This window comes from Budorcas taxicolor, chromosome 18 (genome assembly GCF_023091745.1).
Source record: "Budorcas taxicolor isolate Tak-1 chromosome 18, Takin1.1, whole genome shotgun sequence".
NCBI lineage: Eukaryota > Metazoa > Chordata > Mammalia > Artiodactyla > Bovidae > Budorcas > Budorcas taxicolor.
Window position 1 is genome coordinate 50,538,150 of NC_068927.1, and position 15,420 is coordinate 50,553,569.

The 15,420-nt window shown below is 43.0% G+C and overlaps 1 pseudogene; it reads left to right on the forward strand.

The window, feature by feature from the left end:
• Positions 1 to 1,339: 1,339 nt before the first annotated feature.
• LOC128063788 (galectin-16-like) lies at positions 1,340 to 5,567 on the forward strand (annotated as a pseudogene).
• Positions 5,568 to 15,420: the final 9,853 nt, after the last annotated feature.

Sequence of the window (15,420 nt, forward strand, 5' to 3'; positions counted from 1 at the left end):
ATAATTGAAGTTATATGATATTTGTCTTTCTCAGTCTGACTTATCTCAGTTAGTATGATGCCCTCAAGGCCTGTCCGTGTTTTTTATAGCACAGTATTGTTTTATATATATATATATAATATATATATATTTTAAAATTGTTTTATATATATATATATATATATATATATATATATATATATATAACCTCTTTTTTATCCAGTCATCCAGTGATGGGTTCTTTTTGTTTCCGTATCTTGCTGTTGTCCATAAATCTTTGACAAACATAGGGGTGCATTTATCTTATGAGTTAGTGTTTCTGTCTTCTTTGTGCACATACCCTAAAGGGGGGTAGCTGGATCATAGGTTAGTTCTGTCCTCAACTCTTTCCATAGAGGCTATAGCAATTTACATTCCCAGCAAGAGTGTGTGAGGGTTCCCTTTTCTATACATCCTTGCCAACACTTGTCATTTTTTACCTTTTTGTGACTAGCCATTCTGACAGGCATGAGTTGATTTCTAATTGTGGTTCTGATTTGCATTTCCCTAACAATTTGGGGTGTTAAACAATCTTTTCATGTGCCCATTGGCCGTCTGGATGTCTTCTTCCAGACCATGAAAAACTCTATTCAGCTTCTGTCTACTTTTTAATCAGGTGGTTTGTTTTCTTGTTGTTGACTTGTATGAGTTCTTTATATACTTTGGATATGAACCTGTATCAGATGTATCATGTGCAGGTATCCTCCCTGTTTGGTAGGTTATTTTTTCATGTCCTTGATGGTTTTGTTTACCATGAAGGAGATGTTTAGTTTGATGTTTGTTTTTGCTTTTGTTTCCCTCCAATCAGGTGACACATGTAGAAAGATCCTGCTAAGTCTGATGTCAATGAGCATGCTGCCTATGTTTTCTCCTTTTTGTTTCAGGTTTTAGATTCAAGTTTTCATCAGTTTTGAGCTGATTTTTGTGTATGATGTGAGATAATAGTTTCTTTTTTTGTATGCCCAACTTTCATACCATTTCTTGAAGAGACTGTCCCACCTCCATGGTATGTTCTTTATTCCTTTGTCATCAATTATCCATTTATGTGTGGATTTTTTCTGGGCTCTCAATTCTGTTCCATTGGTTGTGTATCTCTCTCTGTGTGTGTGTGTTTTGCCAGTAGTGTGCAGTTTTGATTATCATGTTTTTTTCTGCCAGTTACCATGGCTTTTTAATGTAGTTTGAGACCACAAGAGTATGACTTTCAGCTTTGTTTCTTTTTTTCAGGATTTCTTTGGCTATTAAGGTCTTTTGTGATTCCATATAAATTTTAGCATTTTCTATTTGTGAAAAACGTCTTTGAGATTTTGATAGGGATTGCATGGAATATGTAAATTGTATAGGTAATATGGACATTTTAACAATTTTATTTCTTTCAATTCATGAACATGGACTATCTTTCCATTGGAATCTTCTTCAACTTCTTTCAACATTGTATAGGTTTCAGTGTACGGGTCTTTCACCTCCTTGGTTAAACTCATTCCTGTGTATTTTCTTCTTTTTGTTGTGATTGTAAATGCAATTGCTTTTGTCATTTCTTTTTCTGCTAGCTCATTTTTAGCATGTAGAAATGCAACATGCTTTTCTCTGTTGATTTTTTATGCTGCAACTTTACTGTATTCATTTATGTGCTAGGCACTCAGTTGTGTCTGGCTCTTTGTGACCCCATGGACTGTAGCCCGCCAGGCTTCTCTGTCCGTGGGGAGTCTCCAGGCAAGAATACTGGAGTGGGTTGCCATGCCCTCCTCCAGGGGATCTTCCCAACTCAGGGATCAAACTCAGGTCTCCTGCATTGCAAGTGGATTCTTACCGTCTGAGCCACCAGGGAAGTCTTATGTTCATTTATAATCTTTAATAATTTCTGGTGGAGTTATTTGGGTTTTCTGTATATAAAATCATGACATCCAAAAATAGCATCGGTATTCCCTTTTCCTTTCCAATTTGGACGTCTTTTTTTCTTTTTCTTGTCTAATTGCTCTGGCTAGGACTTCCAACATTATGTTGAGTAGGAGTGGCAGAGTGGGCATCTTTGTCTTGTTCTTGATTTTAGGGGGATAGCTTTCAGCTTTTCACCCTTGAATGTATGATGTTTGCTAGGAGTTTGTCATATGTCACCTTTACTATTTTGAAATGCATTTCTTCTGTATCAGATATACTGAGATTGCTTTTTTTAAAGTTATAAATGGTTGTTGAATATTGACAAATGCTTTTATGTGTCTATTGAGATAATCACATAGCTTTTATCCTTTATTTTTCTATGATGTGGTATATCACATTTATTGCTATCTGGATGTTGAAGCATCCTTGCCTTTGGTTAGCACTTTCCACCTTCCACTGCCTGTGTCAGGGGCAAGGCTCCAAGCCCTGACTATCACTGCTTGTGCCTCCAGGGTCCTCAGTGCCTTGCAGATGCCAGTGTCATTGGTTTCACTGCCTGGGACACTGGGATGGTGAGCTCCTCTTCTGAGATTGCCTGAGTCACAGCCTCTGCCACTGTTAGGGGTGGGGAGGGTGAATGGGAAGCCTGGTTGCATGGGTCTCTGGCGTGTCCAGGGCTGTAACTAAGCCTTGCAGGCTTCACTGCTGTGGATGGGGACCTCTTTACTGAACTCCCAGTTCTACCAAATCCCCTTCCACAATCCTCATCCAAGTCCCTGTCACTGCTCTCCAGGATTACTGTAATGGCCTTGAGAATGGTCTTTCTTATTTTGTCCAGGTCCACGTACAGTCTATTTTCCACCCAGCAGCAGAGGAGAGCCTTTTAAAACACAAATGAGAACAGATCCCTCCTCTGCCTCAGGCTCCCATCTCACTGACAGCACGAGTCCCGCGATAGCCTGTGATCTGCTTTTCCATCTCCTGAGTTCAACCCTCCTTCTCTCCCCCTTTATTTCAGTCACACAGTCACCCTTTTGTTCCTCAAAACTTCATGTTGTCCTTTCACATTGTGGTCCATATTGGTTGCTGACCTCTCTAACTAGAAGTTCTTCCCCAAAATACACATGGCTCTTTTCTTGACCTCTAAGCCTTTGCTCAGATCTCATCTCAACAAGGGCCACCTTAAGCAGCCAATTAGAGATTAAGCCCTCTGTGGACTGCTCTGTTCTATTACCAACATCGTTTTCAAGATACTTATTCCCTTCTAACACATTAGATATTTTGCTTGTATATTATAATTTGAAAGTTACTGCATATATTTTCCAACTGGAATATAAGCTCCATGGAGCAAGATTTTTATCTGTTTTTTTCCACTTATGCAGATAGTACAAAGCCTGCTGCTGATTCATCACTCAATAAGCAGTCAGCAAATGAACGGATAGATGGTTGGATCCCTCTGATTGCTTTACTAACAACCCTCTGATTTGGGATTATGGTCATCAGGTATTCTATGTGTAAGAAGACTGGGTCTGGCAGAGGTTACACTTTTAATATGGCCTCACAGTGGCAGAGCTGGCACTCTCATCCAGGTGGTGTGTCTCTCCAAGTCTAGGGTGAATAGGGAAATTGCCAGCAAAGATTCTGGAATAGATTCGATGTCAGAGAAAAAGTCAGTTGCATACGGCATGGGATGGGCACCAGTTTTATGAAGAAGGGTAGCCAGGGAGCTCTCTGTTACAGTTGTATCTTTGTCGCTTGTCAGTAGACACAAGGAATTGCACTTATATTAAGCATATCAGCATCTCTAGTATAGTTAGAAGCCACTTCTTATTATCACAGTAGACTTTGGATAGTGTGGACTGAACACACTTTTGATATCATGAATTTCAGAAGAATAGAGGGCGGGACTCTATAACCTGAGTGAAAGGGTCAGGGGTGATTCACCTCCTAACTGCATTTATAGGGCGCCTTCTCCAGACAGACAGACACAGAGTTTCAACAGGGAAGAAAGGCCCAGCTGGAGACGATGGACTCCTTGGTATGAAGGATGGGAGGAAGGAATCTGATTACCTCTGCTGCTGGTGCCAGGTCACCTTGACACAAATCATTGGGTGAATGCTGGTAGAGAATGGGAAAGAGTGCGTGTGTGTGAGTGGGAATCACTGGATTGGCATTATTGTATGTCCTTTTGCACATTGTTTCTCTGGGTTTGGAAGTGTTTGTATATAACATATGTATCTGTGCCTCTGAGTGCATGTCTGGACTCGGATTAATGTCTCCTTGTTGGAGGTATACTAATGTGTCTTAGCTGCGGGAGGAGATCACGTTTTGTGTCCTGATTCTGCTTGGGCAACGATGTGGGGGAGAGGACAGTGGCTCTTCATTCACTGACGCATCCGTCTCTTCCATAGCCGAACCGTACCAGCAGTCTGTTTCCCTGACTGTGGGTTACATGGTGAAGATCAAGGGAAATCTTAAGTCTCCTTTTGGGTGAGTAGAGGCCAGTTCATGTCTGATGGAGGGTGAAGCACAAGGCGAGAGTGTTAGCATGTCACATGGGTTTCCTTCCTCTGTGTGTCTGTGTGTATGTGTGTGTGTGTGTGTAGGGGTGGGGGTTGGGAGGAGCAGGGGAGGAAAAGAGAGAGAGATAGCAAAGTGAGAAAGGTATAAATATTTTGAGAAAGAGGGCAGGGGGAAGGGGAAGGAAGAAGGGGGAGAGAGAGAGAAAAAAGGGCTGTGGTTGTTCCTGAGGAAGTTGTTGTCTGCAGTAAATGCCTGCCTGCAGGAGCTATCCTCTTGTCTTTGCAGGAAGAACCCAAAGCTTCAGGTGGATTTCTGCATGAGTAATGAGGAAGGCTGCGACATTCCATTCAGTTTCCGCTACTACAACGGCATGGTGGTGATGAACAGTTTCAAGGATGGGAACTGGCAGGAGGAAGAGAAAGTGCATTCTGAGGATTTCGCGCCAGGCCAGCCATTTCAGCTGCGATTCTTGGTGCTGGAGAATCAATACCAGGTGTGTGGGTCCTCCAGGTGTGGGGTGCTGTGGCTGTGTCGAGCCTGCTGTGGAGAAACACGCGGAGAATCCAACTCTGATGTGATCGCAACAGACCAGTTTTGTTTTGTTTTGTACTTTTAACACATGCGCTTTTTAAAATGGAAGTGTCATTGATTTCCCTTACTGTGTGCGTCTCAGGTGCACAGCAGAGTGACTGAGCACCTTGTCCCCGTATAGCATAGGCCTCTATACTCAGGATCTTGTGTGCTGTACAATTAGAGATTCTGCGGTGAACTCCACACAGCTCTTCCTGTATCAGACAGTCAGCAGTGTGGAGGGAGACGTGCAGGCCCCCTGCCCTCAGGATAAAGCAGGGATGGCAGCTCTGGAGGCAAGGAAGTGGACATGGAGGATGATTCCTACAGCAGTGTCTTGGCAGGATGTCCAGGAGGAGAATTTCTGCTTTGCTTTTACAGAGTAAAGAAAGTTTACAGAAGGCAATGGAAATAGGAAAGGGAAAGGGGAGGCCTAATTGTTCTGAGCTCACAAGAAATATATCTCCTTCCTTAGGTGTTTGTGAATAACAAGCCCACCTACCACTTTGCCCAGCGCCTGCCCCTACAGTTTGGTGGTGAAGGGAGATATCGTGCTGACTTCAGTGGATACATTTTAAGGGGCAGAAGATTTTCCAGTGAAGATATCCATCCCGTTACACTCTACTATAATGTGCAGGATCATGGCCACTCCCAGAAGATGCCAGGATGTCCCCCTGCCCTCACACTTACGCCAGTGATAATAAAAGATTCCTGATATGAACTAGGACTTGGCTCTTGCTTGTAGGGAAGACATTAAGGGCAGATTTGGCACAAAAAGTCGTCCCAGGTGTGGAATGCGGAGTGTGGTTTGGGAAGGGCCCAGTTAGCCAAAATGTCAAGGGCTCTCCCTGAAGCAGAGACAGAGTGAGTGTCTCAGGATGTCGTTAAGAAGGTGGTCAGGTTTGGGGCTGTTTAAGGAAGGGATACGACTTCATATGTGAGCCTCTTTTGACTTGTTTTTTCATTCCTCAAATATTTATTGGTCCCTGTATTTGTCAGGGTTCTCCACAGAAACTGGTGTGTGTGTGTGTGTGTGTGTACATGTGTATTGTACATTTGATTATGGAGACTGACAAGTCCCAAGATCTTCAATGATGTAGTTCTAGTCTGAGTCTGGAAGCCCGACACCCAGGGAGAGCCAGTGTTTCGGTTCCATTCCGAAGGCAGGAAAAATCTTCCCTTCTTTGGGCCGGTGAGCTTTTTTGTTCTGTTTAGGTCTTCAGATGATGGGGTAGCCCATCCATACGAGGGAGGGCAGTCTGCTTTACTCAGTCTGTGGATTCAGATGTTAATCTCATCCCAGGAACACTGTCACAGACACACTGACAATCACGTATAACCCAACACCTGACCACCCAACAGCCCAGTCAAGATGACACAGAAGATTAACCATTACAGCTCCTTTCTGTAACTTACCTTTATACGTGCCAGACATTCTGTATGAACCCTATGTGATGCTGAGAGGACTAGAGAATGGAGCTGTTGGTGAAAGGAACTTGATACTGATAAGTCAAGGATAAAGTCAGCCTGGTGGAATGTCTGGAACTCAGGAGCTGAATGTCAGGTGTTCAGGCAGATACAACATAAACCACGGTGCGTGGCTTTCCTAGTTTCTGTCTCCCCTCACTTAGGAACATCTGGCAGCTTTCAGGGGTTATGAATTGTGACGTAGGAGGCTGCACCCAGATCCTTCTGGACCCCGCCCGCCTGGAGGTCTTCTAGAGACATAGGACCTACTGAATCCCTCTGTTTCTGAGTGCCTGCAGTTTCCTGCTGCCGCTGCTAAGTCGCTTCAGTCGTATCCGACTCTGTGCGACCCCATAGACGGCAGCCCACCAGGCTCCCCCATCCCTGGGATTCTCCAGAGACACCCCATATATAAAGGGAAGGTGCTTGCTTTCGTCCTCTTCAGGCCCTCTGAGCATTCTTCCCTGTTTCTATACCTTGACAATGAACAGCCTGTAGAGGAAAGTAAGAAACCAATTCTTTTAGAGTAGTGTAAAAAAAGAATACATTGCTTAAGACAAAATGTAACCAAGGAGGTGCAAGACTTCTACATTGAAAATGACAAAACACCATTGATAGAGATTACAGACGAGCAACCTCAATAAATGAAGAGACATTCCATGTTTATGGGTTGGTAGACAATATTGTTAATACTGTTACTTCTAAATATGTTTATCCAGTGTGGTTTGAGAGATTCAATGCACCCCCTGTCAGAATGCCAGGGGCTCTGTGTACAGAATGGAAAACAGATCCTAAAATTCACATGGAACTGAAAGGGACACCAAACAGCCAAGATAGTCTGGACAAAGAGCAGGTTTGGAGGATTCCCACATCTCGGTTTCAAAACTTAATACAAAGCTTTGCTACGAGCTCTAAGGAAGAAAGTACAGCCTACAGGAGCAGATGGATAATAGAAGCAGAGTGATGGAAATTCTAAGAGAGTCAGAAAGAAGCCCTACAGATTAAAAACTTTACGTAAGTGAAGAATGAGCCCATTATCTAGATTAGCTATAGCCAGGAAAGAATCTCGGAGGTTGAGGATATGTCAATAGAAACTTCCAAAACTGAAAAAAAGAAAAAAGACAGGAAAGATCAGTTCAGTCACTCAGTCGTGTCTGACTCTTTGGGAACCCATGAATCGCAGTAGGCCAGGCCTTCTTGTCCATCACCAACTCCCGGAATTCACTCAGACTCATGTCCATCGAGTCAGTGATGCCATCCAGCCATCTCATCCTCTGTCGTCCGCTTCTCCTCCTGCCCCCAATCCATCCCAGCTCAGAGTCTTTTCCAATGAGTCAACTCTTCGCACAAGGAGGCCAAAGTACCGGAGTTTTGGCTTTAGCATCATTCCTTCCAAAGATATCCCAGGGCTGATCTCCTTCAGAATGGATTGGTTGGATCTCCTTGCAGTCCAAGGGACTCTGAATAGTCTTCTCCAACACCACAGCTCAAAAGCATCAATTCTTCAGCGCTCAGCCTTCTTCACAGTCCAACTCTCACATCCATACATGACCACTGGAAAAACCATAGCCTTGACTAGACGGACCTTAGTCAGCCAAGTAATGTCTCTGTTTTTGAATATGCTATCTAGGTTGGTCATAACTTTTCTTCCAAGGAAAGATATTGAATATCAAAAAACTCTGGGACAGGTACAGAAAGTGTAGCATGTGCTTAATGGGAGAAGTAGATGTAGAAAAGAGAAAGGAACAGAAGAGATATTTGAAGTAATAATATCTGAGAATTTCCCCCATTTATTCCAAACACCAGAACCATAGACAAAAAGAAGCCAGAGGGAAAAATCAGCTGCCCGCATAGGAGCAAAAATAAGAATTATATCAAACGTCTCCTTAGCAACCATGCGAACACGAGGAGAGTGGAGTGAAAGTTGAGAGAAATTTGGTGCAACCATCATGGGGACCAGTATGGCGATGCCTCTAAAAACTGAGATGTGATTGTCATAGGATCCAGCAGTTTTACTTCTGGATACTCCTCAAAGGAAATGAAGACCCCACCCCAACTCAAAAGATATACACTAGTGGCCCCTTGGAAACAGGGGTTATGTTCCAAGACCCACAGGGGATGCCTGAAACCCTGGATAGAACCAAATCCTACATATGTGTATATAGTTAACCCTTGAAAATCCCATGGACAGAGGAGCTTGGTACAGGCTACTATCCATGGGGTCACAAAGAGTCGGACACGACTGAGCGACTTCATTCACTTTAAGCAAGGGAAAGCCACTGGGGGACTTGGTTGCAGAGAATCAAATCATCTGAAGCTGGAAGGAATAAATTCCCCCTCAGTCCAGAGTTTACAGTAGATATCAGTCAATAACTTGTAGATTCTCCCAATTACTTTCTTGTCCCTCCCCCTTTGGGCAAATACTGACTGGATTCTCAGCAGTGCTGTACACGTTCTTGAAATGCCATGCATTCCCCTTGAGAATTTCGATGCATATGCATCCCGCACATAGGGCTTCCCTTTCCCTTTATTTCCTTCTCTCTTTAAATAAATGTTTTTCACTGGAGTAAATTTTTTTTAGTCAATGACTTTTTTTTTTCAAGATTGATTTATTTATTTATAGCTGCACTGGGTCTTTGCTGCTCGTGTGGGCTTTTTCCCATTGTGGGGAGCAGGGGCCGCTCTCTAGTTTTGGTGCGAGAGCTTCTCATTACAGTGGTTTCTCTTGCTGAGGCTCCCGAGCCCTGGGGCACAGGCTCAATAGATTGGAGCACAGGCTTAGCTGTCCTGTGGCATGTGGGATTTTCCCAGACCAGGGTGCAAACCTGTGTCTCCTGCATTGGCAGGCAGATTCTTTCCCAGGGAAGCCCTGGAGTGAATTTTTTTCTTTTTATATTTTTACACCCTCAGTTTTTGAGTTTCAGATGTTAGAGAATAATGCAAGAATGGTATTTCAGAAAGGGTCCTCCCTTTCTGAGAGTTTGCCCCCAGCATGTGTCAGTGATTAAGCTAAAGGTTTTACATATACTGGTTCATCTGATCCTGAGAACGTCGTAGGAAGTAGGACTTTCTGATAATCCTCCTTGTGCCAAGGAAGCTGAGACCGGGGGAGTTTAAGGAATCTTAAGATCTCACTGTTAGGAAGGAACCAAATCAGTACTGAATGCAGGCAGCTGACTTCTGAATCTGTGCTCTTAATCTGATGTGAGGGGCCAGCTCAGTGCAAAAGACTCTCATGCTGGGAAAGACCGAAGGCAAAAGGAGAGGGCAGCAGAGGGTGAGACGGTTAGATAGCATCAGTGACTCAATGGACATGAATCTGAGCAATCTCCGGGAAATAGTGAAGAACGGGGGAGCCTAGCATGCTGCAGTGATGGAGTCACAAAGAGTCGGACACAACTTAGTGACTGAACAACAGCAAGAGTCTGCCCTTTGGTGTCTAACCTGCTGCCCCCCTGGGAACTGCTGTAGGGCAGGAGCCCACACCTGGCCTTGCCCCTCATCCACTCTCATCTCCCCTGGCAAGTCCCTTACACACAGGGTGTGTCCTTGACTGGTGGATCTTCAGTGACAATCAAAGGGAAACCTGCAGTCTCTTTCAGGTGGGTACGTTATATATAGCCCACGGGTATGGAGGTGGAGGAGGAGTGAGAATACGAGAGTGTGTGTGGGGACGGTCACGTCACGTGTGAGTGACGTTCACACGTGTACCCAACGTCAGGGACACACACAGCGCAGGCGCAGGACTGCTGGCAGGTCTGGGGTCCGGGAGAAGGCTCAGGGCTTTGGTTCTTTATCAAGGGATGTAGAACGTCCGGAAGATGCAGGCCCCGGCCAGTGACTGCTGCTCAGCTTGAATCTCGGGCCAAGGACCAGGGCATTCCACCCCCTGGGCAGGGTGAGCTGAGGAAGCAGGTCCCTGGGAAGAAAGATGACAGCACCCCCAGGAAGGCCCGCCTTCCACGAGGGAGGAGCTGGGAGAGGAGGTGTTTGTGTGTGTCCAGCGTGGGTTCCCATACAAAGCTGTAATTGGTTGTTTGCTCTAAGGATGTTTATTGTATATCAAGCCCCTGCCTGGCTTTGTGCAAAATGCATGGGAGAAATTAAAGAGAGAAAATGATCACGTCAGCACTTGAAAATTTTAATTAAAGACCCATTTAGAGAACCATAGAAAATTGCCCTTAAAGAATCTCCTTTTTTCTTGTATCCAAACAGTTGCAAGTTTTTTTTCCGATTTTTGTGGTCAGAAACCTAGGTCTTTATGTTTGGACATGAGTTGTCAGCGTTTTAGACTGAGGAGGACAGAATTTATTGTTGGAACAAGCACAGTTATACACATGGAAGCAGTGACCAGACTGGTTTTGATGTTGCAGTTACTCATTGCAGAATAATAAATCTCCTGAAAATATATTGGTTTAAAGCAATGATTTATTATCTCTCCCAGTTTTGTAGGTTTATTGCACTCATATGGGTATCATATGGCTTTAGTCAGATTATGGTGGGAAACCCAGTTTCATTTAAATCTGCTTTTAATTGGGTTATTGATATGGTTAAATATAGAGTCTAAATATTGCTACTTGTTTTTTATTTGTCTCAGCTATTGTTCCCACCTTCCCTATTTCTCTGCCATCTTTTATTTTTTTTAAATTTTACTTTACTTTACAATACTCTATTGGTTTTGCCATACATCAACATGAATCTGTCACGGGTGTACACGTGTTCCCAATCCTGAACCCCCCTCCCTCCTCCCCCCCCAATCATCTCTCTGGGTCATCCCAGTGCACCAACCCCAAGCATCCTGTATCCTGCATCAAACCTAGACTGGCGATTCATTTATTATATGATATTATACATGTTTCAGTGCCATTCTCCCAAATCATCCCACCCTCTTCCTCTCCCACAGAGTCCAAAAGACTGTTCTATACATCTGTGTCTCTTTTGCTGTCTCGCATACAGGGTTATCATTACCATCTTTCTAAATTCCATATATATGTGTTAGTATACTGTATTGGTGTTTTTCTGTCTGGCTTACTTCACTCTGTATAATCGGCTCCAGTTTCATCCACCTCATTAGAACTGATTCAAATGTATTTGTTTTAATGGCTGAGTAATACTCCATTGTGTATATGTACCACAGCTTTCTTATCCATTCAGCTGCTGATGGACATCTAGGTTGCTTCCATGTCCTGGCTATTATAAACAGCGCTGCAATGAACATCGGGGTACACGTGTCTCTTTCAATTCTGGTTTCCTCGGTGTGTATGCCCAGCAGTGGGATTGCTGGGTCATATGGCAGTTCTATTTCCAGTTTTTTAAGGAATCTCCACACTGTTCTCCATAGTGGCTGTACTAGTTTGCATTCCCACCAACAGTATTAAGAGGGTTCCCTTTTCTCCACACCCTCTCCAGCATTTATTGCTTGTAGACTTTTGGATTGCAGCCATTCTGACTTGTGTGAAATGGTACCTCATTGTGGTTTTGATTTGCATTTCTCTGATAATGAGTGATGTTGAGCATCTTTTCATGTGTTTGTTAGCCATCCGTATGTCTTCTTTGGAGAAATGTCTATTTAGTTCTTTGGCCCATTTTTTGATTGGGTCATTTATTTTTCTGGAATTGAGCTGCAGGAGTTGCTTGTATATTTTTGAGATTAGCTGTTTTTCAGTTGCTTCATTTGTTATTATTTTCTCCCATTCAGAAGGCTGTCTTTTCACCTTGCTTATATTTTCCTTTGTTGGGCAGAAGCTTTTAATTTTAATTAGATCCCATTTGTTTATTTTTGCTTTTATTTCCAGTATTCTGGGAGGTGGGTCATAGAGTGTCCTGCTGTGATTTATGTTGGAGAGAGTTTTGCCTGTGTTCTCCTCGAGGAGTTTTATAGTTTCTGGTCTTACGTTTAGATCTTTAATCCATTTTAAGTTTATTTTTGTGTATGGTGTTAGAAAGTGTTCTAGTTTCATTCTTTTACAAGTGGTTGACCAGTTTTCCCAGCACCACTTGTTAAAGAGATTGTCTTTAATCCATTATATATTCTTGCCTCCTTTGTCGAAGATAAGGTATCCATATGTGTGTGGATTTATCTCTGGGCTTTCTATTTTGTTCCATTGATCTATATTTCTGTCTTTGTGCAAGTACCATACTGTCTTGATGACTGTGGCTTTATAGTAGAGCCTGAAGTCAGGCAGGTTGGTTCCTCCAGTTCCATTCTTCTTTCTCAAGATTGCTTTGGCTATTTGAGGTATTTTGTATTTCCATACAAATTGTGAAATTATTTGTTCTAGCTCTGTGAAAAATACCGCTGGTAGCTTGATAGGGATTGCATTGAATCTGTAGATTGCTTTGGGTAGTATACTCATTTTCACTATATTGATTCTTCCGATCCATGAACATGGTATATTTCTCCATCTATTAGTGTCCTCTTTGATTTCTTTCACCAATGTTTTATAGTTTCTGCCATCTTTTAAACTAATCACGTTTTATCTTCTTTGTTGGCTGTTGAGCTAAAAATCTTCATTTTGTTATTTTAGTGGTTCTTCAGTATTTTTAGTGTACATGTTTAACTTACACAATCTATCTCAAATGATATATCACCTTATAAGCAGTATAACTTTACAATAGCACATTTTCATTTCTCTCCTCTAACATATGCTATAATTCTCATGTGTGTTAGTTTTGTGTTTTCTTTTTAACTGGAGGATAATTGCTTTACAGTGTTGTGTTGGTTTCTGCTGTACAACAATGTGAATCAGCCCCAAGTATCCATAGAAGCCCCTCCCTCTCTCCTGAGCCCCTCCCCCTGCCCATCCAGTGCCTCTAGGTCATCACAGAGCTCCGAGCTGAGTTCCCTGTGTTATACAGCAACTTCCCAGTGCTATCTTCCAGTCTGTCACTTTATTTTTATATGTTATAAGCTCTGCAATGCATTGTTATAATTTCTCTTTAACAATCAAGTTTTCTGATGTAACACCCATTTCCATTGCTCTTCATTCTTTTGTGTAACTCCAGATTTCCAACTAGTATCCTTTTCCTTCTGCCTGAAGGATGTACTTTAACATTTCTCTAGAAGGGGTTTGTTACTGATGATCTTTTCTGAAAAGTCAAGGTTTCACCATTGCCTTTAAAAGATATCTTCCCTAGATTGAAAAAGTACACTTCAGATGCTGTTGCAGAATTCAGATGTAGTCTGTGCATCAGATGATATCCAGGGAGTTTTCTGGAACATTGTAGTGGTAGTTGTGATTATGTTTTCAAAGTCCTTATCTGTTAAGATAAATTCTGGAGTGTTATATGAAAAATGATAGTATGAATGAGGTTTATTTTAAAATCCCCCCCCAAATAAGTGGGAGGAACAATGAAACAAGAATATTCATAATTAAAGTGGGAGAGTAGGTACGTAGGCATTATTTATATTATTCTTTCTTGTGAGAATTAATCAAGGAAAAACCTCACTAAAATGAAGTTGGGCAGCCAGAAGAGGGAGCTCTTATGCATGCGCCACTGGCTGTCATCATAGATCCCAGCAGGAAGAGATGTACCTCAGCTCTCTGGCAAAAGTGACCTTACTTTATGACCCCCAGCAGGAGGAAGAAAGATTTTCTCTCTGCCTGGAAACAGCTCAGCCAATGAAAATACACTGTACTTTAAACTCTCAGTTTCCTCCAATGGACTTTTTGTTTATACCAGCTCCTCGAAAGTTTCCCTTTTCCTCAGTAAGTTTCCTTTCCTTTTTGGTCATGCCATATGGCATGTGGGACCTTAGTTTCCTGATCAAGGATCAAACCCATCCCCCCTGCACTGGAAGCTCAGAGTGTTAACCACTGGACCTCCAGGGAAGTCCCTCTTTCTTTCTTTCTTTTTTTTAAATTACTTACTTGCTCATGCCAGGTCTTCGTTGCAGCAGGCGGGATGTTCCATTTTGTTGTGCTGTGCGGGGGTCTTTAGTGGTGACACACAGGGCCTTTTACTTGCAGCATTCGAACTCTTAATTTGGGAGCACAGAATTTTAGCCACTGGACCACCAGAGAAGTCCCCTCCTCTCCTTTTCTTTATGGGCTTGCATGTGGTTCACCATAGCTTCATGTCTTGGATCATACTTCCTTTGGTGCTTCTGAATAAATCTGTTTGGCAGGTAAAATAACTGGCTGTTTTATTGTTTTAGGTTAACATTCTTCTTCTTTTGGTGCTTGTTGGAAATTTTCCATTAGAGAATGGGGGAAAGCAGTTAGAATCACTGCTTTCCTGTTCTAGATATGGAAATGTTGCTCAGCAACCCCTCAAAAAAAAAAAAATCAAATGTGATGATTGTTACAAAGGGTAGGTACAGGGCTTTGAGGGCTAATTCTAGGATGGGTTGACCTGGCCAGGGAGGTCAAGAAAGATTTTCCTGAAGGAGATTGTTTAGGCTCTGAGAAAAGAGTATAAGTTAGCTAGGATAAAAGAGAAGAATTTACAGGTGGAAAAGGAGTTTGTGCAAAAGTGTAATCAGCATGACAGACCTAAGTGTGAGAGGGACTTCCCTCATAGTCAAAGGTTAAGAATCCACCTGCCAATGCAGGGACACGGGTTCGATCCCTGGTTCAGGAACTAAGATCTCACTTGCCATGGAGCAACTAAGCCTGCAAGCTGCAACTACTGAAGCCCTCACTCCCTAGCTGTTTTTGTTGTTTAGTCCTTAGTCATGTCTGACTCTTTGTGACCCCAAGGACTGTAGCCTGCCAGACCTGTCAGTGGGATTTCTCAGACAAGAATACTGGAGTGGGTTGCTGTTTCCTTCTCCAGCGGATCTTCCTGACCTAGGGATCTGACCTGAGTCTCCTGCATTGGCAGGTGGATTCTTCACCACTGAACCACTGGGGACTCCCATGCTTAATGGGCTCACTCCCTAGAGCCCATGCTTAATACCACTGCATTTAAGACAGGGAAATTTGGGTTCAGACTGGCTAGGTGCAAATCTAATTTTGCCAC